Source organism: Sardina pilchardus, chromosome 19 (genome assembly GCF_963854185.1).
Source record: "Sardina pilchardus chromosome 19, fSarPil1.1, whole genome shotgun sequence".
Taxonomy (NCBI): Eukaryota; Metazoa; Chordata; class Actinopteri; order Clupeiformes; family Clupeidae; genus Sardina; species Sardina pilchardus.
Genome location: NC_085012.1, coordinates 28627591 through 28642500, shown reverse-complemented (window position 1 = coordinate 28642500; position 14910 = coordinate 28627591). Strand labels below are relative to the sequence as shown.

At 43.4% G+C, this 14910-nt stretch overlaps 1 long non-coding RNA gene across 1 annotated transcript; it reads left to right on the top strand.

Annotated features, from left to right (window-relative positions):
- The first annotated feature begins 13726 nt into the window (after positions 1-13726).
- On the top strand, positions 13727-14419 carry LOC134066475 (uncharacterized). Its single transcript, XR_009936448.1, has 3 exons — positions 13727-13768; positions 13861-13919; positions 13992-14419. It is a non-coding gene; the product is annotated as an uncharacterized LOC134066475 (long non-coding RNA).
- Positions 14420-14910: the final 491 nt, after the last annotated feature.

Below are 14910 nucleotides of genomic sequence, written 5' to 3'. Positions count from 1 at the left end.
AGACGGAACGTCCCTCCACTTCGCGTCGGGCCGTATCACCGTCTAGAACGTGCATTAACTTTGAATAACCGCACGGCGTGTCGTCCATTATCCCTTACATAATGACCGGCGTTCTATACATTATCCCTTACGTATTAACCTTTAAAAGGGTGTTTGAACATTCTAACACAAGATTCCATTCCGCAACAATTCAAGGTTCTAAAATTCTATGTAGAATTCAATGAACCCAGATATTCTTTAGAATGTTAATTTTCCAACATTCCTGTCACACCGGTGTGACGGTACACTCTTAACTGTTTATAATCACCTTCACCATCATTACATTGTCATCACGTTATCATTCACGTAACATTCATTGTCCTTTTCGTTACAATAAGCACTCATCAAACAGTCTTGTCAAATCAATGTCGTGTTTATTTAAGTTCAAACCCTTTATAGTTTAGTAAGTGATAGTGGATAACGTTCGTCTCACCAGTGTTCTGTCTTCTGTTTGTTTTGAAAGGGATTTCCTGGCCCGAACACCGGGTTATCCATAGATATATATATATCAGGGCTGCCAAGTCTCACGCTTTGAGCGTGAGAGTCACGCAATTTGACCCATTCTCACACCACACGCCATACTTGACATTTCTCACGCAAAATATTTCCCCATTCAATGCACAATATATATTTTTTTCATGATAATAAACTTTGGTCCTTGCCTTGCCGTAGTTAGAGTAACTCTGATTGACTGAATGCATTAACCAATCCATAAGTCCTTTGTGCCTAAATCTAATCACAAGCAACAAATCACAAGCAACGTAAGGCGGGTCGTGGCGTCTCTAATTTATGTTTCAGCGCCGACTCCGACAATAGGGCTCGGGCACACGGCTTGCATTCTAGGAATATTGCCGCCATGTTGGTAGCGCACCGAACGTAATATCCATTCATTCAGATGCAGAAGACAAGAAGCAGAAATATAGTATTAGCGATTCTTTTCCTCTTGCGATCGTTGGTTGCGCTGTTACACCCCACTACACAGCAACATACGACCAAGAAGGCAAAAACTAAGTAACAGGAACACAGTAATAAGTGGGAGTAAATCCATAGTAATCCATAGTAAACTAAGGAGTGAGGCTGCCAATATGGCTGTGCCCGCGAAGTTTTCACGTCATGATCCCGAGCCCTATTAGATTTAAAACGTTCTCCTGCTTGCTAGTTGTTCACTGTTGATTCACGGTTTGGAAATTGGAAATGTAAAAATCTTGTTTGAGGAAAAATGGCTTAGTCTTGGAACAAGAAAATTTGGTACGAGGACCGAACAGCAAAACGGCAGTTATCATTATTAACAAATTCTGTAAACAGGTAGGAGTCATTGATAGTGGGCCCAGTTTTCAAAAGTAATCTAGTGGGATTTTGGATAATGGATCACATATTGGAAATGGGTTTTTCAAAAGCAAAAGAGGGATTCTGAAATAAGATCAGATTCTATCCGATTCTACATTTCATCTACATCTAGACCCCGAAGCTGCCGCCACTTAGAATTTCAGCCACAGCCAGCCAATAATTTTGCAAGCCAAATTAAGCCACCATCTGATAAACTTTGGCTGAGCCAGCTAGATTTATTTGCACCTTACCAAAACTAGGTTGCTGCCTCTTGCCTGGTTCTTTGTTCCCTCTCCTTCCGTCCACCCCCCCGGTCAGTGGCTAGGTTGAACCACCTGATGGCGAAGCTGTCGATATCAGTGTCGGCAGCTCCGCCACCAGCATGGTTCTTCCTTACAGCTCCTGTTTAGACAGAACAATCAATACTTGATCAGCATACATGACATTGCATAACTATTAAGCCCCTTGTTGACAAAATGGCCATTTACATTGAGATGCAGTTGTGTTGATTCGAGAAGAGCACTGAAGTATAACTCAAAAATTGACCCCCAGGTATTTTTCTGCATTATCACACAGCTCTTCAGAGCGCTGCAGAAATGTCCATTCACATGAATGGGCCTTCAACATTTTAAGGTCTGTTAAACCTATATAATTACCGCTGCACAAAGTATATAATGACTACTGTCAATGGCAACGGGTTATGTGTTTTTCATTCACGTCTTTCATATCAATCCTCAACAGGTCTGTTTGCTTATTGCAATGGAATCTCATTGAAAGTGAAGGTCAACACCTGAAACTGTCTGTTTTATCTGTGTGGCGAACTAGGCCTACTTATTTTTATAGCGAAATGGGGGAGTGGTTACAGTTATAGTGGCTAAAGAGCGGTAGAATTGTATTTTGCTTAATTTAACGATATCTGTCATTTTTTTCCCAAAAACGACCAAACTTTGCACTGCATTCACACATGCCATTAGCAAGACCTGTGTCAAATTTTAGGTCAGTCGGATGAGTGGTTCGAGAGTTATGCAGACAGACAGTGTGACACAGACAGACGTTCCTTGCATTAAGATACTTACTGATCAGCAAACTTCGGGTCTGCATGTCTTTAAACCGTAGTTTCCCATGGACTCCTTTCCAATTGATTTGCTTTGCAGCAGAATCTGTGAATATCCTCGCTAAAGTAACTTTTTTAGGGTTTGGCCCTCCTACTGCACCCAATATACTAATCTGTAAAGGCAAAAATACTGTAAGTATAAATCCAAAGAGAACGACATAGTAAACATACAGTGCAATTTAGATTCGGACCAAACTGAAAAGTCCAAAGGTCCAAACCAGTGACTTCAATTTAGGAGGTCAGGCTCAACTGAGAAGCACCAATACTGCAGATTATAAGAAATGATGCATAGATAGCCCCATCGTGGATAGCTAATTAAAGCTGTACTGTTTTTTTTTTTGGGGGGGGGGGGGGGGGGGTCATGAGACCAAACTGGTTTCATTGAAAGCACTTACCAGAGCAATGGGTGGATCTAGAGCCCATCCTCTCCGGTCTCAAATTGGGTTGGGTTATTGGGTTGGGTAACATGCTGGTGGTCATCTGACAGGGAGGAGGGCATTTTTGATTAAATTCAATTGAGACAGTACTCTTATGTGTGTGTGTGTGTGTGTGTTGAGATCTCCAGAGGGACAGAGAGAGAAAAAGGCACAGGGATGGATGGAGAGAGAGAAAAATTGAGACATAGTAAGATGAATCTGACAGTGTAAAGCACTATGCAGATTGTACATAAAAAAAAAAAAATGATTTGGATTCCCAGGAGCAAATGGTGCGCACCTTGACTGTTTTTCACGGGTGCCGTGATTGCAATTTCTACAAGAACATATTACTCTGGACTAGCCATTCAGAGAAAATCAAACGATGTAATTTTCTAAGATGGCAAATAGAATAGAAATATGTGCTGGTAGTGTTAGGCTACACGATGCTTGCTATCTCTTTGTCTCACACCGATTCGACGAAATACCGGAAGTAGAGCGGTCGCCCTGTCTGCGTTGTGCGTGAGGCAACGAAGATTTTAATTAATTTAGACTATATTCCTATGGAAATCGCAGTTACACTTTCAACATAAAGTTTGTATATTTAGACTTCGAATTTCGTCACATAATTTACACCACAGTTTACCAGTAAAGCCCAACGCCAACCAGAAGCGTAAGCGGCGCGCCGCGCCACGAAAAAAAATAGAATTCCATTGTTTTCAATGGAGCAACGCCCACTGGAAACGTCTGCCGCGCAGCAGCCGCACAGAGATAGAAAACTATTCTAAAATCCTGCGCGGCAAGCCCAGACCGCCGAACACCGCTGAACGCCGTTTCTGGTGGGCGTTGGGCAAAGATAACGACATTGTCCGATTTCAATGTAATACATTTTTCTGGATTTGGGGAGGTCTTATGGAGGCTATTTTTTTTCCAGTGTTTCCATTTATTCCTATGGGAATGTTAGCTTGCGACGAACGTCAACACAGCGATGTGTGTTGACAGTCTATTTTCTTGCTGTATCCTATTTTAATTAGGGGCCAAGCAGCGAAGCTGCGAAGGCACCTATTGTGTTTGTCTTTGTTCTTATTATTATTATTCTGACATGGAAGTCAATGGCAGCCCATAGAACCAACTACGGGAACGTTGTGAAATTTGGCACACTGATTAGGGACAGTCCCATTATTCATGTCACCAAATTTCATGTCGGCACCTCGAACTCTCTAGCGCCACCAACAGGTCAAAGTTAGACGTGCGTTCACGCACCTAACTTTTGACCCCTTGGGCCAATTTTCAAAAATCATGTATCTTTGGAATCCTTGGACCAGCCCGAGTTCAACGCAACCTGTGACATCATTTTCCGCCATGATGGATTTTCCGCCATTTTGTATTTCATCAAAAACACTTAAAAGCCTTCTACTCCTACAGATTTTGTCCGATCGACACCAAACTTCACACACATGATCTACAGACCATCACAACACTGAAATTATTCTTCGGAACTATAACCGTTCGCCTGTAACAGCCAATCGAATTTCGCGGCAAAGCCGCCAAACAGGAAGTGGGCTCATATTTCAGCAATCCTTGCGCGCATCAAAACCAAACTTGGTACATGGACTCTAGACCCCATCAGGATGAGGCTCAAGAAATTTGGTGACCTTTGACCTCTAGGGGGCGCCGCAGTTAGCAAAAATGCATTTTGGCCTGTAGCTGTTGATGTGTTTAGAATTTAAACTTGCTACTGATGTCTAATTATACTGTGGGAAGTCCTTAGGCTGACCCATTTAAATTTGTGACATCAACCTTATGTGATTCGGCCGCCATATTGGATTTAATCCCTTAAACATTTCCACAGGTCACAAAATGTATCACGAAACTTCACAGGGATGATCTTCAGCCCGAGTGTAACATAGGCTGTGCTTTTCGAAAGGATATCTTAAACCGTCCGCCCGCAATAGCCAATCGAAATTGACGGCGAAGCCGCCGAACAGGAAATGAGCTCGCTTCTCGGCCAATCTTGGGTTGTTTTACATCAAAATTCTTGTGACTGCTTAAAACTACATGCCTGACGTAACAGCATTGAGTTACCATGGCAACTCTGGCCTTTTTGTCCTGCCTGCTTGGCCCCCACATTGCTGCTTGCAGCTATATTATTTCATACTTATTGCTGAAACAAGTATTTAATTCCAACATTAAACATTACATTACTTTTTAATCACTTTGGGCTGTCCATAAAGATTAAATGCTAGCATGCTATAAGGTCAAGTCAGTTCAACAAAAGATCCTTAATTATTGGTTCAACATAGCCAGCAGTGTTTATATATCCTACTACATAACTTTCCGCTTACAAATATTTCAATATAGTAATTAATGAATTAATATCAGTAGTTTATTCATACTGTCACTGCTCTCAGTCACCGGCATACAACAACTATGAGAACGCACACCACAGCCATGGCGCCGCTGCAAGATGGCGGCATACACAAATCGCTACTCAAATCGGAGTATATAGTGTTGGCACGGAACTCCAGGACAAACATCTGCTGTCTGTATCTGAAGTAACCAAAGATATTAATCTTTGATGGACGATTTAATACAACAAAAAAGATATTAGTCTTTGATAGTTTAATACAACTCCGTGCACTTAACAGGAATGACTATTGCAACATTTAAATATTCATTAATTATGATAGAATCCTCTATTCGACACTGTGTCAAAAACATGAACAGTTTAACTATAACTAGATTGTACCTCTGTAAAGTGTGTTTTCCATTGCCGCTGCTTCAATTTTCTCAACCACAATTACCACGAGTTAGAAAATGCTCCTGCTATGTAATCAAAATGGCGCACGCTGAGGGCGAAATAAATATTCTAGAGTGGAACGCTTGTCCAGCGTTAGCTTTAGTGCACCATCGGGGACTCAATTTTCCAAATGACGATTGTCCGTCGCTCGAACGAGAATTGTAATCCCTGATAACAACTTTATGCAATATATTTTGGTTCATAAGTGAATTTTAAATGTCAGAAACATAGGCTAAAACGTTAGTGCTTTAATATTTACATTTTCCACGGCTCCAGTCACACCACCTGCACGCCTTGGTCCTGGGGCTGTCTATGGGAGAGACGGGGGAGGAGGGAGAGGCCATATTCAATTGATGCTTGGACACCCATCTAATTGTAATCAATATTTTAACATACAAACACTTATCACACAACATAGATAGCTGCTAATTTGCCGACACATCTCGATTATTTTTTGGCTTACGGAGGATGTGGTAGCGGCTATGTTATCAGGCTAGCATGCTAGCGTGGAAATTGTGCATTAAAATCCTAAGCATGGCATTAGCAGTTAAACCTAAATTGCTCTAGGCGAGAGAGCCCTGGCCTGAAACAGGTAAACTGTCAAAATTAAGTCGATTTGGATAAAAAAAAAAGCGTTGCTAAATTATTTTACACACGGATAACAACATTTTATTAACCTTAGCTTACCAGTTAAAATAGTGTAAACGTCAAAAGGAGCCACTAATATTATATGAAAGGAAAAATTATGTATTTCGTTCTAATGGTTGAAGAAAATAGGCTTACCTGAAACAAATCAAACTAGTATACTCGCCGGAGTGTTGCCAAGTTGTCGACTCGTTGACGTTTAAGTTGGCTCTGGCGGCGGCAAGGCAAAAATCGTAGAACCAGAGAAATTTGCGCTTCCGCTTAACGACGGCTGGCCGTATCAGTTGTGACTGTGCTTCCCGCCCCCTGGTGCCTGCGAGTAATAACTTCTTTATTCTATCATATGTGTTACTTACTGACATATTTGAGTCTTCAACTCTTCTGCAGAGAGATAGGTACTATCTTCGCTGTAGCAGCTACTTCGGTAAATAGCGTAATCCAGGAATTTGACCTCTATGAATTTGACAAGTGCCTGCGAGTGACGTAATCAAAAACAAAATGGCTGTCTTGGATGTGGGCGGGGCTTGACGTCAAGCCCCGCCTTCCCGCGGACTGTAGCGAGATGCTTCTCCACACCTGACCACCTGGGGCGACCTTGCCAGCTCTGTGGGCCAAGATGACAGGCGCGGACCCTCGTCCCTCCGAGACACCTCAGAACCTGGTGCCGTCGTGCTGGAGGACTGGCAGAAATTTTGGGAGCAGCCGTCCGAGTCCGCCCAAGCCTTTGGCAGAAATTTTGGGAGCAGCCGTCCGAGTCCGCCCAAGCCTTTGGTATGGCCCCCGCCAATATCAAGTGGCTGAAAACGAACGACACCCACGGACTGTTCGAGAGGGTGTCCAGGTATAAGAACGCCAGGGGAGAGATGGCCAAGAGGAGGCTGTTGAAGCAGATGAAGTTCCATCCACCCCCCTCTTCCTATGGCCGTCAAGGGAGCTGTGCCCAACATGCTCTCCTTCTTTACCACCCCTGCCTTCTTTTGGCGCCCGGCCGGCGTGATGAAGGCGTTGATCCGCTGCCCCAACCCCAACTGCCCCGCACCGCCTGATTACTTCTTGGAGAAGAGAGGGTTCGGCAGCTACGCCAGGTAAGTGTGCGGCATGAACTGCCATTACACCCTCTTGACCGAGAGGTTAATGTGCAAGCACTGCCGCAAGCTGAGTGAAGCGCATGTGGACGGCAGCGACGATGACGAGGAGGACGACGCCCAGCAGCAGTACATGTGGCTGGCGTGGTGCGTTGGGACCGGTACCAGACCCTCCTCTACGACGCCCACACGTCCACGGCTTAGTCCCCATCCTCTCAGCGAGGCATCCTGTCCTTTGCCAGACCGGCTGGCACCTACACCCCTCCCATCGCCCCTACTCCTCTTCCGTCTGCTCGGGTCCTGAGGCGCGCGCACCTGATCCTGGAGATGGAGAAGATGCCCGTGTACAGGGACCAGATCCTCAGCACCACTGGGGAGATCTTGTGCATCGACGGCATGAGGAAGATATTGTGGTGGAAAATTCCACGCTCCTGGACTTCTTAACAATTAGCACTCTGGAACCAATTAACTCTTGTGAAGAAACCAATTATCACTCTGGAACAGGCATCCGAAGGAGACCACGCAGACAGAGACTTCCCAACACTGATGATCTTTATTCACTGTATCACAATGATATTACAATCCAAACAATGTCTGAACTGCACTACCAAGCAATAGAGTGAAGGCGGCGCTACCAGCTGGTACCTCGACGAGATCGATCTGATCACTGGTTGCTCTGCTCCCCTTTATATTCTGTTCAGAAACGCCTCCTTCTGAGAACGTCACCAGATCTTGTTTAGCCAATCAGAAAAGGCGGAGGGGCAAAAGGATCCAATCATAATGGTGGAAGTTCCATCCACCTCCATTTTTAAAGAATATGAGCACACCTCTCATTAGGTCACTATGTTGAGTCATAGTTGTTTGTGCTCTTTTGCTATAGTTTGGGTTTTCTGGTTCTTTCCAGTTTTCCAGTTTGCATCTGTTTTGCACTTTCAACCAGCTGGCACCTTGCCCTCACTCCTGCCTGGGTAGAAAGTCCCCTTTCTCCCATTTCACTCTGATCCAGTACATGTTGTTCTTTTCTATATGTAACCTGCGTTGTGTGGAACCACCGCGGTCCAGCCCTGCACACGCCCGGACTCGAACCCGCGAGACAGCAGCACCTCGGATCGGGAGTCGAGCACGCTAACAATCCAGCTAAAAGCCCAGGCTACTATAGCTTTCATGCCAGCAGCGCTCTTGAAGCGTCGGGGAGTGAGGTTTACTAACGTTCCACAGCATAGCTAACCAGCTAGCACCCGTTACATATACACCAGCAGGGTTTCCCCCAGAAAATTTGTTAGTTAAGGTGGTGTCTGTCCAGGGGAAGGGGGCGTCGCCGTAGCGTCCCCACCGCATCGCCGCCACTGCCCTACGATGGGGGGGGGTGGGGGGGGGGGGAGTCGAGACCGTTGGTTGAACTGCAGCCGAGACCGAGTGACAACGACCGAGTCTTTTAGGAAGCAAGTCTGAGTCGAGACCGAGTCTTAAAGGAGTCAAGGCCACATCAAGACCAACCAAATAAAGGGTTTTTCATAATTTACATCACCAAGGATCATATAACAGTTCAATTCCCAAAGGGTAGAGAGGGGATTGTTGGCTACAGGAGCAGTCTAGCACACACTTATCTAAATAACTTCTTTTCTGATTTACTTAAAGACAAGGAGGTCAGCTGAAGTAAAAAATTAGTAGGCTGTCAGCATGTTGAAAATGTTGAATTTTGACACTAATGACAGCAATATACCTGGATTTCACATTCATTGTATCAGATTTAATTGAATCAGCAACCAATTAAACATCATTAACACAATTTAGACAATATTATACCTTAAAAGTGTAAGTTTATAACTCCAATGCAGGGCCTTTTGTATCTTTCAAAACCTTTGCACTGCTCAGCATAGCACCATAGGATATATTTTAAAGCCAGTCAATATTATAATATTCTATTAAAACCAAGAATATTTGTAATGGTGGATATTTTAGAATATATCATGAAATAAAGATGAAACTGTATGAACATGTAACATTGCGACTGTATGGTAAAGTATGGTAAAGTTAGTGAATTGTGATTTAGTAGCCTAAAGCTGCAATTCTTTGATTGGAGCTGTATTTGTGCCTGTTGCTCATATAGCCTAAGAGAGCCGGAACGTTTTTAATGCTTTTAAAAACATAATTAGCGAGATCGTACCGCATTGAACGCTAATATTTTGTCACTAGCAACCAAATCTGTCATCTGTCAAATACAGTTGCATGTTCAGCTCTGAACAAAAACATTCAGGAATTATTTCTACAAAACGGAAACGTGCGTCCCGCCCGGTCGGGATGAATGAAACTGGCATGGGAGACAAGAGGCTATGTTTAAAGTTTAAACTAGCCTGTGTAAACCTCAGACAATTTCAGTATTGTACAACACGTGAATGAATAGCCGTCACAAGTTGTTGTTAGCTGTAGGCTAGATGGCACAAGTGTTTGTCACAACAAATTACAAGATGCAGTGGGCTATCCATTCATAGTAGACGAGTGATAAAAAAAAAAGATAAAGCGCTCAAAAGTGTTATGCCGCTCATCCCACACATTTGGTAGATTCAACGGAGAACCATTCCTGTGAGAGTCGTCAAATCTAGCAAGGTTTAGGCTATTTGTGTTCGCAGTCACTCTGAGATATGCGTGGCAGTGGTACCTGACCTGATATCAAATACTCATGCTGAATGAGCGCGTCGCCTGTGCGCATAGGCCAACTCGATTTGAAAAAGTTTCTTTTCTTTATGCGTTCTACAGAGAAGGGAGACTAGCGGCTACGGTTTGGAATGACATGGAGAAAACATGACAGAGTAATACGGCGAATATCACTATACATAATATAGTTATTTATTTATTTATTTCTTGAAGACGCTAGTTAAGGCGGCAGCCCTGTGTTGTTAAGGCGGCCGCCTTAGCAGGAAAGCGCAGCGGGAAACCCTGACCAGTACACATTGTTCTTTTCGTTATAAGTATGGTATTAAAGGTTATTAATGTATCTTATTAATGTGTCTTATCCAAATAATATAAAAGGAAAATACACCACAATATGTACAGCATAAAGTACTTGTATATCAACAGTCATGGAGTGGAGTGATGGAGTCCATCCTTGCTGAGTTCCGGGGACCAGCCGGCCTTGACATTGATGGGATCCACCTGTTCAAGTCGCCCGAGGCAGTCGACGCACACTGGGCAGTTACCAGCAAGCACCTGAGTTGCATTCAAACTTGTATGGCAACACTTAAAAGTGGCACCAGAATAAATAAGGAATGCAATATGTTGTGTATTACAGGATCCCCCTGGTGTACAGATGTATGTCTCTGTGAGGGTGGTGTTGATGAACGGCATACGGCTTAACAAGTACAGGTGCCGGTGAGGCAGCAACTCTCTCGAGGGGTTGCACGCCCACCAGTGATGCGCGGGCTGATCCAAATCGAGCGGGCGACCGCGGTCACCCGCGGTTATGGGTCAAGAACAAATATTTTTAATGATATGCGGGTCATGTTTGGTCGGGTCGGTAAAAAAAAATATGCCGTTATTTTTTTGTCATTTATATCGTACATAATTGTCTTTAGAAGAGAAAGACATAAGTTGCAGCATTCCCACTGAAACGCGATTCTATCCCCCACATTTTGTCACGAGCATGTAGAAATGCACTTGTTTCTGCGTAGACAGACCCTCGGCTACACTTGACATGCAGTTGTGTTCTGTTCTCAGAGCATATGCTTTCTCTGTCTATGATCTGCAGCTTTTTTCTCGAACTGCTGGCCTCTATAGAAAGTGGCAGAATCGTCTACTGAGCAGCGAAGTTGCCGATGCAATGCGTGCTTCTCAAGTCTGATAATTTGCAGCAAGATCGAATGGTATTATGGAAAGAAAAATAAACTAAAAGTTTCCCAAATCAGGAAATACTTCTTAATTTAATGTCATCAAGGCATATAGCCTACAATTGGTATGAGCATGCAATATGTGCGTCCTTGCGCAACTTATATAGGCCTAGTGGCTCGTTGGAAAGCCCCACGTCTGCTCTTCCCCACGTCGTGCAATAAAGGTTTCATCTCGCTGCAATTTATAATCGCGGAGCAATGGACTTTTGGTCCATTGATGAAGACGTTAAAGAGTTTCTTAATAATATTCTATGCCTGCATTTCATGCTTGGGAGAGCTTCAAGGCATTCATGTGAGGAACGGCTGAAACAGAATTTGTATAGGAAAATCCTAGAATGTTGAGTCAAATAGCCACATTTTTGGATGAATGCTGACACGGAACAAAAAAAAGGTAGACTAAATGCATGTTTCCCAAATTCTGAGCAATTATAGGTTATATATAATTAGGCAATATATATTATTGTTTTACATGCATGAGATACCAATTTTGCGTAGCTAAATGACGCTACGACTAAGTTAGACTACTTTTTACAAGAAGCGGGTCGGGTCCTGTATTTCAATAATTATTTTTTGCGATCCGAGTTGCGGTCGGGTTAAGCCTACCTTACATTGCCAGACTTTGCAAAGATTTGGAAAAGATTTTTGAAAGACTACAGTCTCAGACCCTCTCACATCTAAAGACAATTCATTGAGTTTTTAGTCACAGACTAGTCACAGGCCAGTCTCAGATTAGGATTTTGCAAAGACTGTGGTCACTATTTACAAGACTGCTGCTAGATTCCTTCAAATTATTTCCATCGTGCACTAGGCTATACGTCATCATCAACAGGAACTCACATGATAGGCTACTCATATCAAATAAATTTTTTCGCGTTTCTGCAGCATTGTTTGATAGTGTGACATTACTAACAGATATAGAGTTATTCTGTCACGTAGAATAGCCGACTTATAAATTATAATAAATGAAATAACAAATAATCATACAGGCTACAGCTGTCGCCTATTTGCCCCTTCCGTTTTCGTGTTCGTCGACCGAGGTCACTATTGGTTTTTAATGTTCACGTCACTATTTGCATGAGCCACGACTGAAAAGACTTACGATAATATCAAACATGTTTGATATTGTCGTAACGGCAAAACTAGAAAAAGACTGACTCCGACGGACTTAAAACCGCTAAGATTGGCACCTTACACTAAACGATTAAAGCCTACCTTACATTGCCAGACTTTGCAAAGATTTGGAAAAGATTTTGGAAAAACTACAGTCTCAGACCCTCTCACATCTAAAGACAATTCATTGAGTTTTTAGTCACAGTCTAGTCACAGGCCAGTCTCAGATTAGGATTTTGCAAAGACTGTGGGTCACTATTTACAAGACTGCTGCTAGATTCCTTCAAATTATTTCCATCGTGCAATAGGCTACACGTCATCATTCACAGGAAATCACATGATAGCCTACTCATATCAAAGTAATTTTTTCGCGTTTCTGCAGCATTGTTTGATGTGTGACATCACTAACAGATATAGAGCTGTTCTGTCACGTAGAACAACCGACTAAGAAATGAAATAACAAATAATCATAAAGGCTACAGCTGTCGCCTATTTTGCCCCTTCCTGTTTCATGTTCGCGCAAGGTTACTATTGGTTTTTAATGTTCACGTCACTATTTGCATGAGCCACGACTGAAAAGACTTCCGATAATATCAAACATGTTTGATATTGTCGTAACGGCAAAACTAGAAAAAGACTGCCTCCGACGGACTTAAAACCGCTAAGATTGGCACCTTACACTAAACGATTTAGATGACGGGAGCGCGCTGCGATTTCAGTAGGCTACAACTCCCAAGATTTCCGCCCGATTTTGGAAATTTAGTCGCCGACTGTTAAAACAGACCAAAATCGTGCAATGTAAGCCAGCCTTTAGATGACGGGAGCGCGCCGAGATTCTAGTACAACTGGCAAGATTTCCGCCCGATTTTGGAAAAGTAGTCGCCGACTGTTAAAACAGACCAAAATCGTGCAATGTAAGCCAGCCTTTAGTTGTAAACGGCGGGGCGGGTCATTCAGACACGTAGGCTACCCGCGCATCACTGACGCCCACCTGTGGGATCATGCCGTTCTAAGTGAGTGATTAAAACACACACAAAAAGATGTTCATATGGTATCATTTCAGTGTTTCCCACAGATTAGAAGGCAATGTGTGGTGGTTGCCCCATGTCTTGGTCTGTTATATTCATATTATTATAACTCCACCTCTTAAATTCAACTGGTTGAAGCCTCAAAATATTGTAAATGTAGCAGAACGGAAATTAGTTCCGGTCTGTAGCGCCCCGTATACTGACAGGTAATTGGTCAACCAATGGCTTGGTGGGAACTTTTGTATATATTCTCTGTGACTACCCTTTCCTGTTTCACGTCGGACTGGCTGGTCGCTGCTCGCCCAATTCCCACTGCTCACACAGGTAACAATTTGAGCACTTCCTCGTGAAGTTTTGCTGTTGGTTGATTTTGTGGCTGTCTAGTTGTTATACTTGTGCACTTTTTGCGTATACAGCTTCCTTGTGGATCCATTCATCCCCATGCATCTCCGTAGTTGGAATTGCATCATAGCCGGTATGTTTACATTTTATCGGTGACGCAAATAGGCTACATCGCCACATATAATGAATGTTGTTTACATTTTAGGTAGTCGCTGCTACATCCTAGCACTTATTGTGCCCTCTGCTATGCGAACCTACTGAGACTTAGCTAACAACGAGACGGGGAACTGCTGCTGTGTGACCGCTGCTGCTTTGTCTTCACGAAGCGTGATCGCTCATCTGTGTTTGTAACCGTGTGACCGCTAACGTTTGTCTCGACCTTGTCATATTACGTGTCATCCTTGTCAATTCTGTGTGTACATGGTTTTGGTTTATTGCTCTACTGTTTTGATTTGCTTTACCACTGGCAGGAGGCCATTTCCCCTGCGCTGCTGATAACCAGTGTCCCAACATCTCTTACTTTGTAATGTATCTCTGGTTTTCTAGCTTTCTTCTTATGATTTGATTAGCCACTGATAGGAGGCTGCTATTCCATCTGTGCTGTGGATTACCAGTGTGCTAGTATTTATTATTTCTGGGGAATTTCTACTTAAGTTTATTGTTTTGTTTGTTTGTTTGTTTATGTTGCACTGGCAGGAGGCCATTTGTCCAGCTGCTGAGAGCCCGTGTCTTACCCGTAATTGTGATTCTTTATGTGGTTGATTAACCGGTGTGGCTCCCACTAATTGTCCTCCCCCTGTCCTGCATCTTTTCTAGGAGCTGAGGCCTACGGTGGAGGGGCTGCTGTCTTCCTGGTGGTGTACCCTTTTTGGTGTGCTACTATTATACCTCACGGGTGTTGCTGATTTGACCTTTGCTGTGTGTGTGTGTGTGTGTGTGTGCGAATACGTGGACACTCTTGCAGTGGTGTGACCTCTCCTGGGACGCCTCTCTCCTTAGTTAGCCAGTCCCCTCGCTGGTAAGCCTCAGTTCCTGCTGTCTGTCTCCCCTTGGTATGTCTGATGTGCTTGAGACAATGTGAGTGTAATTTTAGATTTTGTTAATAAATTATTGTCATTTTACTG